The sequence below is a fragment of the Xiphophorus hellerii genome, chromosome 22 (assembly GCF_003331165.1).
Source record: "Xiphophorus hellerii strain 12219 chromosome 22, Xiphophorus_hellerii-4.1, whole genome shotgun sequence".
Taxonomy (NCBI): Eukaryota; Metazoa; Chordata; class Actinopteri; order Cyprinodontiformes; family Poeciliidae; genus Xiphophorus; species Xiphophorus hellerii.
Genome location: NC_045693.1, coordinates 509,365 through 532,987, shown reverse-complemented (window position 1 = coordinate 532,987; position 23,623 = coordinate 509,365). Strand labels below are relative to the sequence as shown.

General features: G+C 34.1%; 5 long non-coding RNA genes across 6 annotated transcripts; all 5 read right to left on the bottom strand.

Annotated features, from left to right (window-relative positions):
- Window positions 1-192: 192 nt before the first annotated feature.
- On the bottom strand, window positions 193-3,043 carry LOC116713002 (uncharacterized). Its single transcript, XR_004337763.1, has 2 exons — window positions 2,752-3,043; window positions 193-2,024 (listed from the first exon to the last, which is right to left on the bottom strand). It is a non-coding gene; the product is annotated as an uncharacterized LOC116713002 (long non-coding RNA).
- A 3,982-nt stretch (window positions 3,044-7,025) lies between these two features.
- On the bottom strand, window positions 7,026-10,863 carry LOC116712985 (uncharacterized). Its single transcript, XR_004337745.1, has 4 exons — window positions 10,796-10,863; window positions 9,489-9,616; window positions 9,118-9,317; window positions 7,026-9,003 (listed from the first exon to the last, which is right to left on the bottom strand). It is a non-coding gene; the product is annotated as an uncharacterized LOC116712985 (long non-coding RNA).
- Window positions 10,864-12,045: 1,182 nt separating this feature from the next.
- LOC116712987 (uncharacterized) lies at window positions 12,046-16,027 on the bottom strand. 2 transcript variants are annotated; one of them, XR_004337748.1, is made up of 4 exons: window positions 15,844-16,027; window positions 15,490-15,608; window positions 14,274-14,461; window positions 12,046-14,189 (listed from the first exon to the last, which is right to left on the bottom strand). It is a non-coding gene; the product is annotated as an uncharacterized LOC116712987 (long non-coding RNA). The 2 variants fall into 2 exon arrangements; XR_004337747.1 differs by having other exon boundaries at window positions 12,046-14,461.
- A 770-nt stretch (window positions 16,028-16,797) lies between these two features.
- LOC116712996 (uncharacterized) lies at window positions 16,798-18,744 on the bottom strand. Its single transcript, XR_004337758.1, has 4 exons — window positions 18,661-18,744; window positions 18,088-18,194; window positions 17,791-17,978; window positions 16,798-17,714 (listed from the first exon to the last, which is right to left on the bottom strand). It is a non-coding gene; the product is annotated as an uncharacterized LOC116712996 (long non-coding RNA).
- Window positions 18,745-19,897: 1,153 nt separating this feature from the next.
- On the bottom strand, window positions 19,898-22,703 carry LOC116712986 (uncharacterized). Its single transcript, XR_004337746.1, has 4 exons — window positions 22,655-22,703; window positions 22,175-22,349; window positions 21,577-21,767; window positions 19,898-21,454 (listed from the first exon to the last, which is right to left on the bottom strand). It is a non-coding gene; the product is annotated as an uncharacterized LOC116712986 (long non-coding RNA).
- Window positions 22,704-23,623: the final 920 nt, after the last annotated feature.

Sequence of the window (23,623 nt, the reverse complement as noted above, 5' to 3'; positions counted from 1 at the left end):
GAAGAAAGAAAGAACAAATGTTTCTTCAATGCTTGTTTCATCAGAAAACAATATTATGTTCATTTGGAAGAGGCTGATGCTGTTACTGTCTGAGAAAAAATCATATATCTATGTGAATATATCTCATTGTTATCCTTGAGTGTTTCGGTTTTGGTCTTAATTTGGATTCATGTTTTAAATATTTCATTGTTATTTAAGTATGTTTAAAATGTTACGCCTGTATAAACACCCTCTGTTTATTATTATTAGTAAGGTGTTTCCATACGAGTTAATAGTTTATGTTCATCTCTTGTGTTCTGTTCTCGGTTTATTTTAGTTTTTCCTCTCAGATCAGTATTAATATTTTTCTCCTTGGTCTGGAGTTTCTTTTATGTCAATCTGAATTCTCTATATTTATTAAATATTCCCATCTTTTCTCATTTTCCCTCCACAGCTGTTCCAAATCCTCTTGATTAGCCGACCTGCATCAGATGTCACTCCTGAATCTTTCCTTTATATAAAACCTCACAGGATGTAGCTGCTCATTACTGGTTACTTGTGTTACTGTTCCAGTAATCCCCATTTAAGTTTCCTTTTTGCTCACTAATAAAATTTTTTATTTATTTATTTATTTTTTATTTTCTGTGTGAAATACAGTTTCACAAACGTTAAAATCAACCAGTTATGCAGTCAGTCATACTGTGTTGCATGTTGAGGTTAAAAAACTATTTAAATTATATGAAATCTGTAGGTTATTTTGCATTTTTCTTTTTTACAATTTCATATTTATGCATGTTTTTATGTTCTCAGAGCTGTTGTGTGTATAATTGTACCAGTTACTTCCATCACAGTAAAAACTCTACAGAAGAAACACAAAAATATATTTTCTAAAAAATAAAAGGCTTAGATAAATGATTTCTAAATAGAGACCCAGTGTCACGGTCAAGTTAAAAAATATGTTAATAGTTTTTTAACATTTGTAGTTTTCCTAAAAAACAGTTGTTTTTTATAAAAGTAAAAGCATTTTAGGCAAATTTTAGACATGTTTTGACTAATAAAGTATTTACATCTTTCTAAAGATTAATAGTTGATTTGGTCATAAAAACAGTTTTTATATGCAGGCTGCTTTTTTAAAATATTAGATGCATTATTGCTTATGTACAGAATTTGATGTGTTTGTCTTTAGTCTTAATTTTACCTTTCAGGAATTATTCTCTGCTTCTTTCTGCCCCTGAGAAGCCGACCAGCTACATGTTGTTGCTGTAATGCTGTTGGTCTGCTGGTTCCTATTGTTAATCTTTCTGCAACAACACAGGAAGGCCAGCAGTTTGTCAAAGAGCCACTTCTTTATAATAAGGTATAGAAGCAAGTCTGCCAGAGGATTTAGCTTGATTAAAGTACAGGACACATTGATCAAGTTTACAAATGTGGTACTGTTGAAATCCAACCACCACCACCCTCCCCACAACATAAACTCCATAAGAATTTGTGGTAAGAATGTCAGTACGTAAACAAACAACACCACAGTTAAAACAACTATAATTTGTCGTCTTTCATCAGGTGGGACATTCTGGGCTGTAGACAGAGCTTTGATACTGCGCACAAGGAAGAATATTAACAGGGGGATGGGAAGGACCAGAAGGGGTCCCAGCCACTTTCCATTATTTAAACCAATAAAAACAGAAAGGATCCAGCTCACAACACTGACTGATGCAGAAACCTTGAGTTTTCGCTGGAATCTGTACCAAAAAGGCCAAGCAATCAGCAGATACCTGTAATTCAAAAGCAAAATTACAGAACAAAGGAATACAAAGAGAAACATTAGCAAAAAAGCAAAATAAAAAACTAATTTACCTTTCCATGGCAATGGAGGTCATGAAGAAAACACTGGCCAGCACACCACAGTTGTAGAGATAATAAATGACTAAATAATTTATGAAATAGTCCTCTACATTTGCCACTTGAACAATCATACAGCAAATCTGAATGATGTCTGAAATTAGAAGGTTGATGATGAAAACAGGAACGACATGATCACTTCGGATCTGCAGAAAATGAGGGTTCAGTAAAATTAAAGTAAATAATAATAATAATAATATTAATATAATAATAATAATAAATTAGTTAAAGAACTAACAAATATGATAGGCTTATTTATTATCCAGGCGTACGTTGCCATTTGATAGCACATTCAAATATGTTAGTTGTTTTACTGATTGAGAAAAATTTTTGGCAAAAGAATTTGATAAAAATTGTTTTGTCAAATTTTTTGGTAAAAATTTTGTTTTGCTAAACAAATGTCTAAAACGTTTTTGCTAAAAAAAGTTTTAGACAAAGTTTTTGCTAAAATACTTAATGATCCACAAAGACAACGACATAGCAACATAACAATCACTATAAAGAGTTTGATGTGGATGAAACTAACCACAATCACATAAATTAAGCTTAAAATATCGAGGTTAAAGTCCAGGCTAAAATTATGTTAAAGTCAGACAAAAAGCAAAGATTAAGCATTTAATAGATGCATAGACATGCAGAATTTTCATCTCTACCGATTGTTACTTGTCTCAGTGACCGAAGCTGCAGAAGAAAAAATTCTGTTAAACTCAATAAAGACTTTTTCCAACTTGTCACTATTCATACCAAAATTAGGCTTTAGTCTTCAAACGTTCAAACTAAATCAGTAAAATCTTGAATAAACAGATATTGCCTTCTTTTTGTTAAAAATAATAACATGTTTTATTTCTGAAGTTTAGTTTTTATTGAACACACCTGAGAGTAGAGACAGTAGATGGCCAGCGGCGATAAAAGACCCCAGATGGAGATGAATATTATGGTAAACAGTTTCACCGTTTCATAATAATGCCAGCAGAATGATTCTTCAAATGGATTTGGAGAGCTGGTACTATTTTGGAATGTATTGTTGGAAGAGTTATTGTGGTTAAAGCTGTTATTGCTGTCAGTATAGTTTGGAATCAAAGACGTTGCATTGATGGATCTGTAATCCATCTTCACAATAGAACCTGTCAAGGAAAGTCAGTGATAATAATGAAGCAGAACAACACAAAGCTTTAAATGGATTCAATAATTCCCTTCTAGTCATTTTACAATTATTAAAATTGAAAAATTGACTTAAACATTGAAAAAGAACTACAAGATAGACGTTTTACTAAGACCCTACCAAAGAGAAAGTACAGTTTTGTTGGGGCATTATGTTTTTAAGTACATCTTAACTTATATGCATTTTTTTCTATAACTGACATATAAAAAGTAATATCCAACAACACCAATATAATACGTAAGCATACACAAATCAAATTTGAAATAATTTTCTCCAGTAAATTATGATATTGACCAAGTAAATAAGTGTAAAGAACAGACAATAAAACAACTAGAACCTGTGGAAACTAAAATTCTTCTAACAACTGTGTAACTTGCAATATGCCTTTTGTCTAATTCCACTGTCTGCTAATCTGAGCAGCAGAAAGTCTAATTAGAAATATTTTAGTTTCTTCAGAGAAATGTTCATGCACCAAATATATCCAAACACTGTTACAAACAGTTTTATCTTCATTACATGTTAAAGTTCAAATAAAATAAATAAATTATTCTTTTCAGTCATTTAGAAGAAAATTGCATGTTTAGAGTTAATTGTAAGAATTTGTACCCCAAAAGCTGATTTATCAAACCTCAGTGAGTTCTTCAGAGCTGTATCAGAAGTTGTGCTCTCTGCATTCTTGAAGTATATTTATAGCAATGTAAGACATGCAAATATTTTCTGAATGATAAACAGAGACATTACCTGGACACACCTGCTGTGTTTTTGAACCAAATAGACACAACATGTGTTACTTGTTTTAGCTGAACAAGTAACACTTGTTACTCTCTTTATACTTTCTTCCTAAATGTATTTTCGTATTTGATAATGAAATCAGAATTGAACTGTGATAAATGTAGATCACCTTCCAAAGGTAAGAGTTACTGTTGAATACAGAACTAATGATGTGTAACGTCTACACAATCTAGTTTTGATAAATGCACACATACATCAGAAAATATTAAAATAATACTATGTGAATCTTCCTTCTTTTCTTTCCCAGAATTCACACCACACAAAACATTTTCATTTTGAATAATATTCAAATTCAGTTCATGGATATTCTTTGTTGTGTCAGTACAGCAGATTAAATGAGAACAATACATTTATTTTGAGGAACAAAGAAAGTTTGTTTCAGGTGACACTGATCATATCACATTATAACACAATGCAATGTAATCTGAAGATTAACAAACAGCATTGTGCTTTATAATAAGATGCATCACGTAAATAATTTCAGTTTAAACAAAGAACAGCTTGTAAGTCTGTAAGAATGAGAAACAATTCTCAGAATCTGAGTTGGTTCCACATTTCCTTTAGGACTGTAGGCATGTAGACAAATGCAGAAGAGTCCATGAAGACTAAACAAATACTGAAAACACAGAAACATGGTGCCATGAAGTTTCTGGAAGCTTCTCTAATTAAGAAATCCATCTGAAACTTCAGAGACTTTTAGTCACTTTAAATGGCATTTTTTCTGAGCAGGTGTGTTATTTTTAAATGTTTATGCACAAAACAGGATTGTAATTTACACAGGATCTGATTTGGCAGCCGATCCAACAGAATGCCAGTTCCTTAAAGGGATCAAAGTCCAGCTGTAATACAGTGAATCCATCTTGTTTAGGGTCAGAGGTCATGGTTAGAGGTATGGTGTGCATTAGGTTTTGGTAAGGGTCTGGGTTAGTACTAGACTTGCTACGGTTGGGGCTGGGAAGATGTTGCATAAATGCATTTACAAAAATGAATTCAAGTCAATACATATACTCAGTACAATGATAGTAAATACAATAATAGACTTAATGAGTAGAAATTCAAATGTGTGTATGGGGTGTGTGCTTGGCTGTTTGTAACAACTCAGATTAAAATACACATGTAGACTGTATTTCATAATCATGTGTCTTCTAAAACCCACTGGACACAAAGTATTTCAGGATCTTATATTAACATACAATGAGCTGAACACACATGTACCCAACACTTTTCTGAAATATATCATTTCAGTAAAATACAGTGATGATTAGTTTGCAAATGGGATGTGACAAAAAAAAGAAAATATTGGTGTATGAAAACCTTTACAACAGGGGTGTCCAAACTTTTTGCAAAGAGGGCCAGATTTGATCAAGTGAAGATGCCCGGGGGCCAATAGTTTGTTTGGACATTTTTTAACTACAAAAGTTTCACACACTGTTATAAAACAATTTTCATTGTCACAATTATCTTTATTTTTCAAATGACAAAATAACCAAATATAAGCCACTCAGGCAGATGAGAACAACTCTAAAAACCCAAATTCTGCTTTTCTTTCATATCTGGAGAGTCAGATAACATTAAACAAACTGTAGGAAATACCTTAAATTTACATGAGTTTAAAATATCTTTGCCTCAAGAACATTTTAAACAGGAGTTATAAGTAATGCAAAGTTATCTATTATTATTAAATCTTAAAAGAAGTGAATTTTGCTCGTCATTTACAATATCTTTCAGAAAGTAATAGTTTGTATCACATCTACAGGTTCATAACCAAATCTTACTCAAGAGTTTAATAAAAATAAGTGCCATAAACCCAAGTGCATAAATGTTCTTTGGCTTTTCGCTGCTGATAGTGACAGATGTTACCGTTCAAAACTCTCAGTTTCATGTCCTCAACTCTCAGTGCCACACTGTTACGTGCCAGGCAAACATTTTTCTCAAATTCTTGCTTCTTCTCAGGGCAAATGTTCTCCACCATTTTCATAACACAGTCTTTGATAAATGTATCTTCAGTAAAAGGTTTGCCATGTTTAGCTATTAACATTAACTTCGTAGCTTGCTTTGGTGGTATTTTCTTTTGACTCACAGGTCCGCGTGAAGAATCGCTGTTGTGATGCCAGTGCAGCTTGGAGCTGCTTCAGTTTTTCAGCACGGTCACTTCCTGTTAGCTTGTTGTATGTGTTAGCATGTTTAGTCTGGTAGTGTCTCTTTACGTTGAAATCCTTAAACAAGGCAACAATCTCACAAATTAGACAAGCACAATTGCCCTGATTTTCAGTGAAGAAGTATTATAATTCCCATCTCCCTTGAAAGCGGCGGCCCTCACTGTAAACTTTCCTCGTTTTCTTTGCAGTGGCCATGGCAGAAATGAACGGAGAGGGGTTCGCTGCACCGAGGCAGACTGATAGTATTAAAGTGGTGCTGCCACCATTTGGTGAAAGGAGGAATTACAGTTTCAAGTGTTATGATTTATTTATTCTGTTTCACAGTGCAGGCGGGCCATAAATAATACATTATAAAACCGAAGCTGCGGGCCGTATGAAATCTGACCGCGGGCCGTGATTGGCCCCCGGGCCGGACTTTGGACATGCCTGCTTTACAAGGTTCAGTGTTTCACATTTAATTTTGAGTTGTTCTTAAATGTTTATTTATCTAAACTAAAAGAAGAATCAAAGTTCAAATTTGGTGTAATTGAAAGATTTTACCTAATTTTATTCCAGCATTTAAATGTCAACTTTGTTTAGAGCATCAAACATACAGTACATACAGCCCAAGAAATAAAAATAATAAAAAGATGTATATCTGTACTTCTTTCCATGTTCATGTACTCGACTCACCTTTAGGCTTTTTTCAGGTGCCATGCAAAATATTGTGGCATTCAAATTCAAATTTGATTTATGAATAGTTTGTTGTGTTAAGACAGCAGAAAAACAATGTACATTAGAAAAAGACATTTCAAGTTGAGGAACAAAGAACAAAGGTTGCTTCAGGTAAAGCTGATTAAATCAGGAAACTGTGGCACTGATGAGCCTGCAGTCCTGGTTCTGTGCTTCATTACTGTGTTTTATCAGGTATTCCAATTTAAACAGAGTCTGACTTTAAAGAGCAGGACATTTCTCAAACACTAATTAAAGCCCTTCCCATATTTTTTAGGGAAAGTTGTGTAAATAAAAGCAGAAAACACAGAAACATAAACCCATAAAACTGATAGAAACTTTATTTATAGAGAAAGTGCTGCTTTCAAACCCTGCCTTCATCATATTCCTGAATATCCACATGAAGACTCAAACAGGTTTTCCTATTTTTAGCCTGTTTATATAAAACACACAGTAAGAAGTAAACTCCGACACACACCCTGTCCATGATCAACATGCTTCCAGTCTTTCATTAAGAAGGTATTTAATGTGAAATCTACAGTATGTCAATATGTGAACCTTTGGGGTCATTTTTAAGGCTCCTGCTGTTTCTCCATGTTTACTAATTAATGAGAATTTATTTATTATCTGCTCCACCATGACATCACAGAATTTATTTATTTATTCCAGTTGATCATCTGAGAATAAAAATGTCAGTGCTTTTTCAGCGCCCCCTTGTGGTCAGGCAATTATCTCCTGAATTTTTCTTCCAAAAATATTAAATGAACAATAGAAACATTAATCTGAGAAAAGTTTAAAAATAAGCATTTTCTGTGGAAACTTAGCTTTTTTTTTGGTTTAATGACTTTAAAATATTATAACATAAAGCTTGGTCTTGAAAATTTTATATTTTGTCATTATTGGTGATTCACTTACAGGACAAGAAACTAAATATTATTGTGGTGTTAATAATAATATTATTAATAATAATAATTTACAGTGCTGCTTGTTAATTAGCCTGTTTTTACTTTCTTTAATATCATCATGTTTCACATTTGTTTTAATATAACAACTAAAAAAATAAACTGATATAATTTGGATTTTATTCTGTAGGTTATGTATCGGTTCCACTGAACATCGTTACAGAAAACAGAGTGAGAACTAAACAGCTCACTGATGAGAAAACACTTCACACTGATTTTCCGTCGCCTTTTTGGAGTCGACATTCAGATAAACTCAGAAATAATGCAGAGTAGCAAATAATACAGCATTTAAACGTATAATAAATGTCTTCAGGGGATAATAATTAGCTTACAGCTGTAAAAGTTTGTAAGTACAAAATAAAAATGCTGCTTAAATTCAAATAACTAAATTATTATCAATCAACTGAAACATCAATTGTAAATTTAGTTATTTATCAAAATTCTTTCACAGACCAGCTTGAAGTTTAAAATGTTGCAGTGTAACTGAGACCAGTCCTCCTGCCTGTAGGCTTTCTGTGACGTCATCAAACTCTTAGATGTAGTACCTAATTCAGCCACTAGATGGCAACTAAATGAACATTCTTACAGCATAAAACTGAAATAATAATAAACTGACAAGCAAAATATTTACACATATATACACATATTTCTGCAAAAATTAATTTGCAACAGAATAAAAAATTACATTTGATGATAATGTGTATAATTTATAACATGTTCAGTTATTTATTTTCAAATTAGCTCGACTGGATGGATAAAACATGTTGATTTCAAAGCAACCAAACATTTTTTACCATCTTGTAAATATCTACAGTCTACGTTTACCAGTCTGCTCTACACTTTAACAGACTGATTGCTTTTCTAATCTTCTGCAGGAGTTTCCTTTCTGCAGCAGCAGACGCACATCAACAGCTGGTCAGTGATCTCTTTACACATAAAGACAAACAGAATCAGGTCCATGAAAGGGCTGAAGAGAAACAAGGCAAAAATAATTTCTGTCATTTCAGGGGAGTGCAGATATGTATAAATAAAATAAATAAGCACAGGCAGGATTGTCAACGTGTAATTAAGCATTATTATAACAAAAATTCCCATAATTCTGTGTTTCTCTGCAGCTGGGAAAGACGAGACATTAGGTAAATATGTAACACCACTGACCAGACTTATGATGAACACTGGAGCAGAAAGAAAGCCAACTGTCACAAGCAGATAATAGAACTTAAAGATGATGACATTTGTGACAAGAACAATACAAAACAACCAGACTGAGGCGCAGATAATGACTGAACCTTTGGTTTGTCTGATGAAGTCCTGCTGTGGCCAGCAGATCAGAAATAACCTGCAACAAAAGGCAGAAATACAACTTCAATACTACGGCACAAATATCTGTAAAACTGACTTAAAATGTATTTTAAGGCAAAAGCAGTTTTGGTGATAAAATGTGTGTTGGTACCTTTCTACAGCAACACACATCCTGAAGCAAAGACTGGTCACAGCACCAAAGTTGTACATTTTAAAATAATATGTGATTGTAAGTAAGTTTTCCTGAAAAGGATCCATGGTGGCTTTCAGCAGGATCAGAGAGAGAATGTGTATCAGGTTGCAGATGAGGAGGTTCATGTAGTAGCAGACAGGAACGCGATCCAGTCGAATCTGCAGAAACAATCAAAAGTCAGATTTTTATGATAAAGTCAGGAATAATAAAGTCTGTATTATAAAACAGAGGAAAAGGGATAATTATAAACAAAATCATTTCTGTTTACGTGAAACAGCTTTTTATTATCTGTTATTAAAGTTACATGTGCAAAGTTGTTATTTACCTACCATGCAGCACAAAATGATGACCAGGAAAGTGAAAGGAAGGAAGAGCCGGAAGTTCAGTGAAATCATCACAGTGAGATAATCTGGAAATCCCATTTCTGTTCAGTTTGTGCTGTAAAACTCAGTCAGCCCTGTTATTTAGAGACAAGAAGTGTGTTTCACAAACTGCTCCATTATGGTCATGAATTTGTACATGACAATGATAATATTGTCATTTATCATTTTATTACTTTACAAGCAAATTACATCTTGGTGATTGCTACATGCAAAGTGTTTTGCATTCAGTACTTTTTTCATGATTGAAAATATACAGTTTACAATGTAATTCACCTACAAGACACAACATTTTCATTTCTGCCCAACCGTCCTGTCAAACTTTTAAAATAAGTTTCATAACAGTATTTAGCAACCAGAAAAACAGTTTCTTCTGTTGATCCATCAATTTTCTACAACTCTTTGTCCTTGTAGGGCTGCATGAGAGGGGGCTGCGTTTCTCCAGCAGTCACTGGGTGACAAACTGGGTAAGGGGCACCAATCCCTGACAAACTGGTTCTTTCTTTTGTGCACAAGAAGCTTAGTTAATAATAAAGAGACCAAAGTGTGCTGAGAAAAATATCGTTATCACTATAACACCGCAAGCACCCGAAATTATTAACACAAGACAGGTTAGATTCAAACTCTCATGTTGTTCATGTCAGCTTCTGATTTTCAGTCTGAATGTCACATCAGAAATGAAAACTCATCATCCTGAGTCTTCAGATTGCCTAATGTTAGTGGGACTACAGAGATCCAGATTTAGTTTTCTATTCTGTGCTAACATAAGAGGACCTGAGGATGATATTCAACAATCCTTGGTTGAAAATTGTTTGTGAAATTGCAGTAAATCTGATGCTGCTGAAGGACTCAGACCAAACTACCTGACACCACCAACAAACTACATTCAAAGTCAGTAAAACGCCTCCTTCCCTGTTCAGACCTTCAGTTTAAGTCGTCTTCCCCATGTCTAGGTTTAAGCTTCTGCTCTCAGCTGCAGATATGTAGTAGACTGGTCTGGTTTGTATGTTGATAAGCCACAGGTGTTCCTAATAAAGTGGCCACTGGGTGTTTCTGGCTTACAGAACTACAAACTTGGTTTTAGCTTAGACACGTTAGCTAACTTTTTTCTCATTAAGCTCATGTAGCATCACATCAGATCAGCATAAAGTTTTCATGGAAGACATTAAAATAAAACACAAGTCACTAAAACCTGTTACAGTGAATATGCTTTTCATTGCAAAGTTAATGAAGTATTTCTGAAAAAATGTACTTACAGCTTCTTTACTCAGTATGACTTCCACCTCTACTCAGCTGTTTAAATAGGAAGGGTTACTGTTTAAACACAAGCAACAAAAAGGAAACTGTGGTTTTGCTCAGAAGTTATTGGGTCTTACAACCACATGCACACAGAGTACAGACAGTCCTTTATGATTGAGCTACTCTCTACTGGCATTACCTCAAAAACTAAAAATAGTTGATTAGGACTATGGTTGTGCTTTTAAAATCTGCATCATGAACAAAAGTTCAGAAAAATGCATTTCCATTGACAACAACTGGAACATGAAGATGTAAAGATAAATTATTTGGAGAGTTTTCACACTTGTGGTGTCAATGCCAGGCGAAACGTTTGGAATAAACCTGGAATAGTTCATCACAGGGCCTATACCACCCTTACAGTGAAGCCTGGTGGTGGCAGCATCATGCTGTGGTGAAGTTTTGCAGCAACAGGAACTAACAAAGCAGTCAGAATAGAGTGAAGATGAATGCATGATTTTGTTGTATCAGTTAGAGCCTGTGTTTTTATTATGGTGGTAAATTAAAACCCATTCTGTGACATCAATGGTTCTAATCTAGAGTCAAAGCTTTGAGGTTCTCTGTCCCCCTGGTCTGCTGACTATGACTCTTACCCAGAACAAAAGGCCTGATTATCTGTGATTCACTTTCCTAAAACTGCATTGAAGTGCAGAATGGATTACATTATGTTTTATTTGAAAACAGCTCAAAACAGTTGATTCAAGCTTTGAGCTTTTTATCAGTTTAGTTGACTCTGTAACCAGGTATCCCATTGCAAACGACAATTTTAGGAGCGTCAACGTTTAAGAACCTGACAAAACTGTGGTGATAAATCTTCAGAAGATTTTTGTGGTTACGGTACTTAAGGAGCCCAAAAAGTGCCCTAACATTACCTCTGAAGGTCAATTAAAACTTCTGGTTTTATCTTTTCTGCTCATCACATCAGTTTTATTTTTCTGTAGAACTGAATGAAAGATGAACTTCACATCCCAAACCTGACTGATGTCTGATTTTTAAAGTTATCTCATTTTGTTACATAAGATTATTGATAAATAATGTAGTTACAATGAAGTAATTTCTGTTTGTGTCGTTTTATGAGGACATTTGACTTTTTGAATTGATTTTTACCACATTTTATGCAAAAACCTGGTGACCTGCACTAGAGATCTGATGGTTTTCTGTCATTGGGTCTTTTAGCAGGATAATGATCCAAACCGTTTGACAAACAGAAGCGGGTCACAGGGTTCAGCATTTATTCAGCAACAACGTACACAGATTATAAAGGTTGCACACACAACCACACACATCATCATAAAATATCAAGAAGTGATTGAAGATTCTAGCATTGTCTTCTAAATGTAACAGGAGTAAAAAAAAAAACACGTTTTTTTAAGTTTAGTCATAAAAAAATCTAAATACTCACAGCTTCCTATGAAAATAAGAGGAAAAATATCTGCAAGTTTCTGATTATTTCTGGTAATGATCAATCTATTAACTGAACATCATCTTTGTTGTTGTTCACAGACGAAGCAAAATTATATCCATAATGATATTAAAGGAGTCACAGTTTCTGAATATCAACCTGAGAAGAAATATGGAAAACCATTTTCAATTAATTACCCTACTAAGAGAAAATTATTCACAAGTAAAAACATCCATACATTTTCTAAAGCAGAGGTCTTCAACTCCAGTCCTTGGAGGTCAGTGTCCTGTAACCTTCAGAAGTGTCTCTGCTTCAACCCACCTGATCAGGACTCTGAAGAACTTTCACATTTCAGGAGGTGATTCAGCTGCTTGATGCAGGTTGGACCAGGGACACATATAAAAGCTGCAGGACACTGAATAAATTTACAGAATTGTGTTGTAAGGTTAAGATCACAACAAATCCTCTACAAGGTCACACTGGACAACAACAGATCAACCCCAGACTCTGAGACTCTGCAGGACTCAACTAATGTGTTCAATGTTAAAGCAAAGCATTAAAAAAGAAGTGGAGGAGAAAAACTTGATGGTTTGATGGAGGCAGTTTTTGTCTCTCCAAAAACACAACAGCACAACAATGGTTTACTGTTTCATTTGAATAAACCACAAGATTTCTGGAATGATGCGGTTTGGACAAATCGAACCAAAGTGGATCAGCTGCAGGTGTGACAGGATGCTTGGCTTCTTTTTTGGACCTTATGAGCAAAACAAATATCTGCAAACCTTAATCAACTGAAGCATCACTGTCACAAAGAACAGGTGAAAGTTCCCCCACAGTGACGTGAAACATTTATTAAATCTACAGATTAATAACATCAGTTTGTGATGAAGGCGCTGTTAGAAGGTGTTTGCAGGGAGATTGTATCACCAACATTAAAGCTCCAAATCACAGGAATAATGAGCCTAGAGCTCAAACTCTAGCAGTTCTGCTATGCCTATGATGCAACAAAAACAACTGTCCTATAAATAGAGACTGATGCACAGACTGACTGTCACTTATTAATATAAAGTAACTAATTTAGATATTTTGTTTATTTTCTAACTTACATTTTTACTGGCTGATAAATTACTATTGATTTTGAACTATTTCAATAAAATTCAACTCCTCTTTTTGACAAAATCATTTTCATTTCCACATATACATACAAGCTGGAAAAAAAATCATATTTGATTCTAAATGGATTAATATGTTTATGTCAAACTTTTTTTAATTCAGGCAGTGCCCTGTTACAGTTATACGGGGCTAAAATTCTGCATCTGATCTAAAGATTGAGAAATGAGTTTACATCATTTGTTAAAGGCTGATTGCTGTGACATTAATATTAGTAGAGCTAAAAGTAATGTAACATTAGTAATGTAATATTTTGCTCATTTGCTTGGTCTCTCCTTTTATTTCAGATAGATAATCTGCTGCCATCTTCTACTGCAGGTGTTTCCATCTTGCAGCAGCAGAAACAGGCCAGCAGCTTGTCGACGGGGCCTTCACGCAAGAAAACGAACAGAAGCAGATCCATGAAAGGACTGAGCAGAAACAAGGTCACAAAAAACTGTGTATCCTCATACATATAATAATAATCTGATCTAAAGGTCAAAAAACTAACTGGTGGGACAATTGTTACAGAGTAATTAATCAGCAACAGAACAAAAGTTGCAATTATTCTACGTTTTCCTTCCGGAGATCCTGAGGCGGCTCTAGGCAGAGATATGAAGGCCCCGAGTGGACACAAGAGGAAGATGATAGAAGGAATGAGAGCAAAAACAAAGATGACTGAAAAGTGGCGAAAAAATACCAGAAGAGGAAAAAGCCCCATGCAGAAAACCCAGACAGAAACACAGATTATTAAAGAATATTTAGTTTGTCTGATGAAAGGCAGCTGGATGATGAAAAAACACCTGCAACACAAAACAGAGAAAATCTGTAAATATCTCTGCCAAAACTCTGCAACCCTGATTGTTTATGATTTTAAGAGTTGTTACCTTTCCAGGGCGATGATCATCCTGAGGTACAGACTGACCATCACAACACCACCGTAGATTATGAGACATGTGGAATTTGGAAAACGTCCATCTTTTGTTTCAACAGTAGCAATCAGAGTGATGAGCTGGACTGCATTGGCGGTGAGGAGGTTTGTGTAGTAGATGGGAGGAAGGTTGTCAAAATGAACCTGCAGAAAACATTTAACAAATCACATTATGGCTGAAATAAACACAGTTTGATTCATGTATCCATCAGAGTTAAAACGGGCTAATTTAGTGATGACTAAGCAAAACTGTAATCATATTGTGTGTCCTATTTCAGCTAATAAATGGAAATATTTATATTTACTTTTGGAAAATATTAAAGCCAAAAGGAAGAGATTTGATGGATGTTATAAAAATAAAAAATTCTAGATTTCTATGATTTTCCTAATGTTTTAATCTTTTTTTTCCCCAAACAAATTTGACTTGAATTAAAATAGTCTTCTGAAACAAAGTCAGTTTTATTTTTATTATTTAGATCATTCAATTTAATTCCAAAGTATTTGCTCCCAAGTGTAATTTAAAATAATCTACTACTACGACTATTATTATTATTATTATTATTATTATTATTATTATTATTATTATTATTATTATTATTATTATTATTATTATTATTATTATTTTATTTTATGGCAAAAGGTAACAATGATTAATCAAAAATCTTGACCCTTGACCCTAAGTCTACTTTGATCTTCAGAGTAAGGTGGAAAGTTTTCATCAGTATTTCATTTCAATATTGATAACATTAAATATTAAATATAGCCAAAGTTTAAACATGAAGTGAATTTGCTGGAGTCAAAGAATGAACAAGTTGTCATGACGACATCAAGATTAATAGCATTTGCGCCATCACTGTCAAAAAAGTCAAAATGAGTTAATTTATTACTTTCTTTTTTTATTTGCTACTCTGCATTATTTCTTTTTTTGCTAAAACAGGCCTTCAAAGCTAATAATGTTTCCAGCGTTTGAAAAAGAATGAAAAAATGCTACAAATAATAAGAAAACTGATCAATGGATTTTAGATAAATTTACATTTGTATGTTTAGAAAAAAGTCAAATGTTTGTTTTTGTCAGTATATTAGAAGTAAAAAGTCTATTCATTTGGGAAGAAGAAATGCAAATAATTTCAACAAAAGACAGAAAACTTTCAGTTAATCAGTAAATTTCTCACCATGCGACACAAACCGATGGCCAGCAGAGTGAAGGGGAAACAAACACGGACGTCCATCCAAATCATCACATTAAGATAAACTTCAAATTCCATTTCTTCGTATGTACTTCTCAAAAATCCTGTTGTAAAAAATAATAAAAATTATGAAAGCATTCTATTTGCTTATTGACATGATATCATTAGTAAGACTTGCATTCATCTGATGTGCTACTATGGGACATTTACACAATTTACAACAATATTCAATATAAATATTTAATAAAAACTGTTACAGTAAAATCATTTAATAGATTTTTAAATTGTCAGAAGATATTAATCAAAAATATGACAATAATTAATAATTACTTTACTTACAATATCTTTACCAGGATGTCTCTCTGTTCTACAATCCAACCTCTAAAATCAACAGATCTGCAGTCTGGTTGGTTCGATGTTAGAAATGTTAAAAAGACATTTCACCAGCAGCTGCACTGAAATGTCATCCGTACCAAACATTCACACGGTTGTACATTGGACCATCATCTTTTTGTTTTTTTGTTTTTTGCTTCACTGTGCAGTTTTTTTCTTCACTGCCTTCAGAGCTTCGGTGTGGTGAGATGAGTGGCAGGAAGCAGAGATAGTGATCAAAATGCAGCAGGAAATGTTTTAAGAAATTCTGCATCTTTACATATTAGAGCCTTTTGCATAAAAATGTTTTTTTTTTTTTTTTTTTACAGTTTATTAGTGTGAAAGGTCCCAAAGTCCAGTAACTTTGGCACAAAGTTCTATGTTTTTCAGAGACACCATATGGGATCATAACTGATGGAGAAGCAGAGCGAGAACCCTTAGACATCAGCTTGAATATAAAAGTTATGACCCACTAATGTGACTGAAAAGAACAAAATGTAGTTCTGCATCCAGTGCAAACATAATGCAAACACTTTATCATAATAAACAGAATTTTGCTCAAAGAATTTGAGATTTTCTGTCTGAAACTTGTTACTTTATGTTTTCTTTTTAAAAACTGTTACATATTAGATTGATGTCAATGTGTGATTAATAATGTGACCTTGGATTTTATGAAGACATACCAAAAATGTCTATTCATAAATCTCACATCCCTCCTGCATGATGAAAACCTTTTCTTGGTGCTTTGAATTTTTCCTTGTTGTGAGGGAATGTGGTGAAGGAGCCACACAGAGGAGGGGGCATGTTTCAAATGTTTTTTACCATAAAAACATTTTTTCTCTGTATCTTCAGTGCTTCTGTGGCAGGAAACAGAGATAATGATCAAAATGCAGCAAGAACATTAAGCACAACGAACCTCTAAGTAGATTTGTGACACCAATATCACAACACAGCGAGTGACAACAAGTATATTCTTTATTTATAGCATGGCACAATCACAATTTCATTACTCATATTTCACATGATTAACTTTTTTTCCTTCAAAATAAAAAAAAAAATCAGTAAATTTTGACCAAAGCAGAAACCTGTAAGGCAAAGGAGCTTTAAAAATGTAAAGCAACAATCTAAAAATATTATAGAAGTTGTTGAATTTCACACAATAATTTTGAATAGTTCAATTAAATCAGTTTTCTCTGCTGAATATATTACATGGTTTCAAATCTCTGCCTGGTCAGATGAATATGATTTATATGCAGACTCCTTATGTCTGCATATAAATTGGATCTGTTTGTTTTATTAAACTAAAAGTAAATGTATTTCTTTACAGTATTCAAGCTGATGAGCTGCTGAGATGAGATCCTTCACTGGTTTCCTTCCTGCAGCTGCACAGACACACCAGCAGCTTGTCAATAAGTCCTTTGCACATGAAAACGAACAAGAACAAATCCATACATGGACCAAAGAGAAACAGGGTCAGGAAAAAATCAGCAATTTTAAAATAATAGCGATTAAAATCTCCTAAGTAAATATAATAAATAACTGCAGGGAAGATTGAGACGGTGTAATTAACCAGCAAAACCAGAAGCATTCCCATAGTTCTGTCTTTTTCTTCAGATGACACTGATAAGTTTGTGTTTATCGATTTGAGGGTCCAAAGCAGACACACAATGAACACAGGAGCAGGAAGGAGCGCAAAACCCAGGAACAACAGTCCATGAAGGAACTTTAAAAACAGAAGGCCCAAACCAAAACTGAACACCCAGATCAAAACACAGACGATCACCAAGCCTTTGGTTTGTGTCACACTGTATTGCAGCGAGAAGGAAATTAAAAAACACCTGCAACACAGAAAAGATTGTAAAAATCATGAAGAAAGTCAGGCTGTAGGATGTTACACATCTACCACACCGGTACCTTTCCAGAGCTATGACCGTCCTGAAGTAGAGACTGGCCAAAACGCAGCAGGCATAGACGTGAACAGAGTCCAGATGTTTCCAGTGATAATCTGAATGTTGAGGTAAAGCGATCAGAATGATGAGCTGGACTAGATTAGAGAGCAAAAGGTTCATGTAGTAGGAGACCGGAGCACCATCCAACCGCACCTGCAGAACGATTTAAGAAAAGACAAAACTGGATGTTTACTTAGTAAACATGTCCATATGTTTTTAATAATGACTATTTCAGACCAGAAACAATATGGGTTTTACGTACCAGACAGCACAAAGTGATAAGCAGGAAAGTAAAAGGGAGGCAGACATGGACGTTGATCCAAATAATCCCACTGAGAGAATCTGAAAACTGCATTTTCTGAGAGGAAACTGTTTGTATGACATCAGTTAACAATGGATTAAACTCACAAGAACTCAAATACATAAAAGGAAATTCATGACTTTGGTTTTCACTGTCTGTAATTCTGCAAAGATTTATTTTAACTTTTGGGAGAACTTTGTATTGTCTTTAGTTCTTCAGCCAAAATAAAATCTGATTTTCAGCTCCGGATTTTAAATAGCATAATAAATGTAGATCACTGTCTGCTCATGCATTTTTTCTGTTAAGATGTTTGTTATCAGAAATTTTCACACCCTAAAACATTCCCTTGGTTTTCTGTTGTCATTGCTAACATTAGCAATTACTGACATTGTTTTACCTCAAAACTCAGATAAATAAAGGAGACCATCTGTTTTTAACTGCTTGTTTATTTTTATGTCTTAATATTTTGACTGAACTCAAATCAAATACAAACATTCACTTAAAGAAACTGTAATTATGAGATTGTTTACTCACAACTTATCTTAAGAAGATTTCCAGGTTGTTGAAGCGGTTTTTAGAAAGCCTCATATACGGATGTTTTCAAATGAAATGTGCAATAAGGAAATAATGATAAACCTCCCCCTCCCACTGTCACTCACACACCCACACACGCACACCCACACACACACACACACACACACGCATCCTCCACGATACATAGCCAAAAGAAACATTATAGAGCAGTACATATATCTCTAATTAATTAGTTTTTTTATTAATTATTTTTTGCATTTCTTTTCAAAAGGATAAACCTAAACTCTGAACTAACTGTTTACAGATTTCTGAGACATGAACCATTTCATGTATGGAAGTATTGACTCTTAATCCACACGTTGTGGATTGAACCACTATTATTATTATTATTATTATTATTATTATTATTATTATTATTATTGTTGTTGTTGTTGTTGTTGTTGTTATTATTAAAAAATATATATATATATATATATAATTTACGACTGAATTTATTTCCACTACAATGTGGCATAGATGCAGAGGTAGAAAGTTTAGATAATTGCATAATATAAAAACAGATAAATGGAAAGTAAATTACTAGTAAATGCCAGCATGTTAACAGATTATGTTATCTTGTGAATATGGGTAAAATAATCTGGAATCATGTATTTCATAAGTGCACTCATTATCTGCTGCTGACATTTCCTTCAGTTTTCCATCCTGCAGCTGCAGAAATACACCAGGAGTTTTTTCATGGAGTCTTTTCACATGGAAACTGACAGAATTAAATCCAACCTACAATGATTTATAGATTATGGACTGGACAGTCTGGACACTCAGAAACAAATTTTCACAAACTTAAATATGCTCATATTAATTTGTCTTGTTCTGAGAAATGTTTATCTCTCTAACTTCCACACCTCAGTGTGGTGAAGTGAGTGGCAGGAAGTCGAGTTAATCATCAAAATGCAAAGACGACATTTTGAAGTTGAAGTTAATGATGTGTCTTTATTATTACATTGTGCTTCTTTTTATGTAAGCAGCTTAGTCAGTAAAACATGATGTATGACTGCATTGCATCTTATTTGTGTCCAAAACCCTGATGGAAAAAGCAGATTTGTTTGTTCACAGATTTCTAAAGTTCAAGCTTCTCCCAGTAAATGTAATGTGAAAAATAAAAGTAGAGTGAGACCTAAAATGGAGGCAAAAACAAACAGTTTACTGAACCTGAATAACTGAATCGACATAAAGCTCAAACAAGTTGAAACTGATCTTTATTTATACAGAGATAAAATGAATTCAAAAGTATTTCATGAAAATAAACTTCAGCTAACTTAAATGTAACATCGTTGATTTACATTTCATTTCAGCTTCTGTAGAGCTGTAAGATGCTTTCTGCTCTTAATGTACAACTAAATGATCAAATTAAAAAAAGAAATAAATCACAGACTGAAAAAACTGAATGTTGCTGTTAATTTTTTCCAAACGCAATTAGATTTTCAACTCAATACAATTAGGTTGATTTGACAGGAACAGACACAAATTTACATAAATAAACCAAATAAAAAAGCAGTTCTATCATGTATCATTGTACTTATAGCTAAGCTAATTTGCAGCATTTTGTTTAGTGCAAATAAAACAAAACTAAAACATCTTAAAAGCAAAGTTTTAAGCTATTGTCAAAGCTTAAAATAGATTTAGGTTCCATTGACTAAATAATAATTTCTCCTGCCTTAACAAACTGATCAGATCATAATTCACAACAGTAATTTTAGTTACAACAAAACTAAAAATGTATTTACAATTTATCGGCTAATCGTTACAATTTCAGAAACTTTAGAAGATATTTCTGCACCGATGCTAAAAGAAGCAAAGCATTTTTTTTTCTTTTAAATCACAATATGATGTGTACAGTGTAAATGTTTTAAAACAAAAAAGGTAAATGGAAAAAAACACAGAATTACTAATCTGTGTTTTTAGTAATAAGTTCACAAAGTGCCTCAGTGAGGCAGCAGCCTCTGAAACACAACAAGAAAAACTCAGAACCAAATATTTATAAGAAACAAAAACAAATAATTGAAATATTTAATATAAATCATCTGGCTGCTAATAAAACCAAAACATTTTTATGGAAGTAAATATACACATATAGTTCTGGTTCCAGAAACTGCAATTCAACCTTTGAATTTTTAGGATCAATGTTTCTTTAACTTGAAATAAAGGCCTATTTGGCATATATTTTTGTTTTTTGTTTCTCTTCCCTACTTGATTCAGTCAAACTGATGAGCTGCTGGTGTCATTTGCTGCAGCTGTTTCCTTCCTGCAGCAGCAGAGACGCATCAGGAGCTTAATGAAAGGCCCTTTGGACATGAAAGCAAACAGAATCAAGTCCATGACAGGACCGTGGAGACTCAAAGTGAAAATGATGTCTGTGAACAATGATGTCTCCATTTGCCTGAAATATTCATATTTATTCGGATAGAAATATAAGCATGAATAAAAAAAATAAGCATCTGTTGGTAAAATAGTCACTATGTGATTAACCAGCAACAGAACTAAAATTCCTATGTTTCTGCATTTTTCTTTGACAGGCATCGAGGAAGCTTTACACAGTGACTTAAGAGTCACAGCAAGAAGGATGATGGTTACCAGGGTAGCAAGGAGCAAAAGACAGATCTGGAGTAAATCGTGATAAAAAGCGAATAAAAGAAAGACGATGACACCAGAAAAAATCCATCCGCAAACACTGACAGTCACTAAACCTTTACACTGTCTCATGAAATGACACTGTGGCTTGGATATGTAAAGGAACCTGAAAGAGAAGACAAAAGGAAGACCTTAGCATCAGTACACAGACATATTTACACAAAGCATCTTCCATATTAATATATCTGATTCATTACAGTCTAAACAGCCTAAAATATGAGTTAGTACCTTTCCAGAGCAAAGACCATCCTGAAGGAAAAACTGGCCATTCCACTACAGCTGTAGGAAATAAAAAATTTAGAAAGGCTATTGAAATGAAATCTGCCTATATGCACAAATACAATCAGACTGATGAACTGGATCAGATTGGAAACGAGGAGGTTCATGTAGTAGGTAACTGGAATGTGATCCAAACGGACCTGCAGGAAACATTCAATCAGAACCCAGTTAATGGTTTCACACACATAAAACCAGCAATGAACTGTTGTGGTGTCTTAAAGAAGCATAAATACTTATATTTATCTTGCTATAAATGAGATTGATGAACCTGCTGTTACCTCTGGCTACTCTAGTTTATTTTGCTATTTGTTATAATAACATCAGGGACAATAAGAGATTGTAAGTTTTTCATTCAGCCCATAAAATAATTTTTTTATAAAGAGATAAAAAGGTTTGCGACACTCATCTGTTTATATTTTAATGTTGGGAATGCTTCGGAGAACATTGTGATATTAGGCAGATAAACATCATAAAAAACTTTACTTTTACCAATACTACAATCTGGATGAAATAACATCAAATGCGGTTAAGGTTGAAATGTACTTACTGTACAGCACAAAGCGATGACCAAAAAGGTGAAGGGTAAACACACATGAATGTTGATCCAAATCATCACATCCATATAATCTGGATCAGCTGTAAAATCCTCATATGGATCATTTAATCCTAATCTTGGAAAGGACTTCATTTCTTCCAAACGTTGTTGATTTTAGACACCCTACCTGTGAAAACATTTTATTTTTAAATTCTGGTCTTTGATCAACAAAAAGCTAATAAACTGGTCATACTGGCCTAGAGTGATTTGGACCAATCAATGTTACAGTTCAAATAAACTGGAAAGCATTTAAATACTTTTGATCTGTGTTGATTATTTTTTAATGAGTTTGAAATGGTCGTTTCCAACCAGCTTCATTTTTTATATGCTCCAAACATATAAATAAATCTGAGAATCTTTCTCTCAAAACTAAAATGATGCTTACTTCAGAGTAATCTTTCTGTTTTGAAATAAAAAGGTTTTTTTACTCACAGCTGTTCCTCAGTCCTCCAGCTCAGCTCATTGGTTTAAATCAGCCTCAGTCTTCAGAGGTTTTCATAGCTTCAATGAGGAAACTGATTCGATGTGGATTGTTCACCCCGCCTACTGCTGCTAGCAGAGAGTAAAAAGTATTTATCTTCTGTATTTAAAAGAGCGAGGATGATTATTATTTATTTCTTTGTTTAATAATTTACTTAATTTCAGCAGATATATCGTTCAGGCACTGAAACCCAGAACCCGGTGGTGCCGACTCCTCCCACTGTGCAAACCAAGCCCGGTACCGAGCCGTGTTTTCAGTCCTGGACCTGTCCACCAACCAACCGCACTAAAACCGCCCGGCACCAAGCAGCACCGACCCTACAGAGCTCCCAACCAGCCGGGCAATCACCAACCGGGCCCAGTTTGGGTTCAGGTGTGCAGCACCCCACTGTTGTGTGAGACTTTCACTGACTTCCAACATGAGATAATTATATCAAAGATTACTGAGGACCGTTCCTCAGCTGCTAAATTCACTCAGAACCCATCAGAAAGCAAAAGTATCTAACTGACCCGGATCCATTTCCTTTATTTTATAGACATGATTCTGTTTGTTTTCAAGTGGAAGAGTTTCAGGACAAGACGCTAACATGTCTTCGCTGCTGCAGGTTTGAAATCCGGCTAGAAATAACAGCAGCAGATCATCAGAGTGATTGTAGCTCTGCAGTGTTTTTATTTCTCTATATGAGGCGTCACTATGATAAGTGACACATAAGTAATAAGTGATCAGGTTTAAGTGCAATTTATTAAAAGTATAAAAACAAGTACAAGAGGACTGACGTGTCAACTAAAAGTTTCACAGAGTTCAACTCCAACCACATGAATTCATCCTGCACCATGAAGTTTCTCTCTCTGCTCTCAGAGCTTCGCTGTGGTGAGGTGAGCAGCAGGAAGCATAGATAAGAGAAAACTCAAACCAGCAAA